Genomic DNA, 1,747 nt, shown 5'->3' on the forward strand with positions numbered 1-1,747 from the left:
GGGAAAGAATGAACAAGCGAGAATTTTCAAAATAGTGCTGCGTGTCTTCTCTCAGACACGACTGTCTGCTGTCCAGGAGCTGGGAACAACACTACAAGGCTGATCTTCTGCTCTCTGCAGTCAGAATTTGATTTATACGCAGTGTTCATTGAGTTCTGTAACTGATGTGGCTACATTAAAACATCCAGCTGTTGGGTCCACATTTTAGCCTCAGATGCATGTGTGTGGCTTCCGTGCTTCAATGGGAACAGCGTATGCATAACTGAGGATAGAATCTGGCTGCGTGTCTCCACATGTGTATACACATGCATCTTTGTATGTACAGTAGTTGTAAGGAGAAAGAAAAAAATATTTTTTGAATGATAGTATTTATCAGCTTCCTGTTTCCTTTCTGTACTAAATGTTCTTATTTCTCTGTAGACTCTTGAGCTTTGGTGTGTGGCAGTCGCCTTTAGGAATCACGTAGTCATCTGGTGACTGTTTCAATCCAAGCAATGGGACTGGTCCAAACTTTTGTCCTAACTTCTAGCTGAACCACAGCCCAAACTGTTTGGAAATGTTAAAAGTAGTGAAAGAGAGAGAAGGCGGAGAGGAGAGGAGAGGAGAGGAGAGGAGAGGAGAGGAGAGGAGAGGAGAGGAGAGGAGAGGAGAGGAGAGGAGAGGAGAGGAGAGGAGAGGAGAGGAGAGGAGAGGAGAGGAGAGGAGAGGAGAGGAGAGGAGAGGAGAGGAGAGGAGAGGAGAAGACCAAATGTTCTGTTTGTATCTGAGACAGGAAACAGCAATACCAAAATATCCCAGAAAGGCTATTCTCGCTGTACTACTGACCCAGCCAAAGCCAAGTGCTTCTGGAAATCTTTCAAGAAATCCTGTTTGAGCTATTTGCAGTCTTGCTTCCAGACCAGAGAGGCTTGGATAAGGCATTCAAAAGTTTAAATGCTTATCAGCTGCTTCTCCCTTTTGCCTCTCCCCACCTAAACGATAGCCTAGGCACATCATCAGTTCTTCATGGACGTGGCACTTCCCTCTGCAGACATCTTTGACCAGTTCTCCACCCATACAAGTCAGGCAGTTGAAAGAACTGAAGTCAGCTTTTCTAACTATAAAGCAAAGCATGCCAAAACAGAGAAGAAATTAAGCTACATTCTATAACTGAGCAAGAGCTGATTGTGATACTATCCTTCCTCCCATTGTTCTCTTTTGTGCACTGCAACATTTTGAACATCAGTTTGTGGCCTTCTTGGCGCAGCGATTGCAGCTTATGGAGTAATATGACTGGCCATTTGTCTGTTGTTGCAGAAGTGATGATTAATATCTCTCCGAAGTTGCCTCTGTATTTCTACATGCAACTGTACTTGTAGTTCAGGCAGCAGCTGTGACTGTTATTTTTACTCTATTTTTTTCAGAGCAGGGCTAAGAATATGAATTACTTGTTCTCTTTAAACTAAGGGAGCGCTTGCTGTGACCTCATTCTTCACATGGTCATCCAACTATGGTTGGAATCTGGGACAAAGGTGCTTCATTTCATATTCTAACTGAACTGCTTTTCTCATACCTAGTTATCTTAAACAACTAAGCATTTGTCCTCGACTGAAAAAAAAAAAAGTCGGTTTGATTAAGAACCAGAAAAGAACACTGTATCTCTGTCACAGATATTCTGCTTCCTTTGCACTTTGTATTTGAGGTAAGTCATCCATAACTAAGCCTCATTATTTCTAGAGTCTAACAAATCTTAGAGTTTTCATTCCTG

The sequence above is a fragment of the Buceros rhinoceros genome, unplaced genomic scaffold, assembly GCF_000710305.1.
Source record: "Buceros rhinoceros silvestris isolate BGI_N320 unplaced genomic scaffold, ASM71030v1 scaffold14162, whole genome shotgun sequence".
Taxonomy (NCBI): domain Eukaryota; kingdom Metazoa; phylum Chordata; class Aves; order Bucerotiformes; family Bucerotidae; genus Buceros; species Buceros rhinoceros.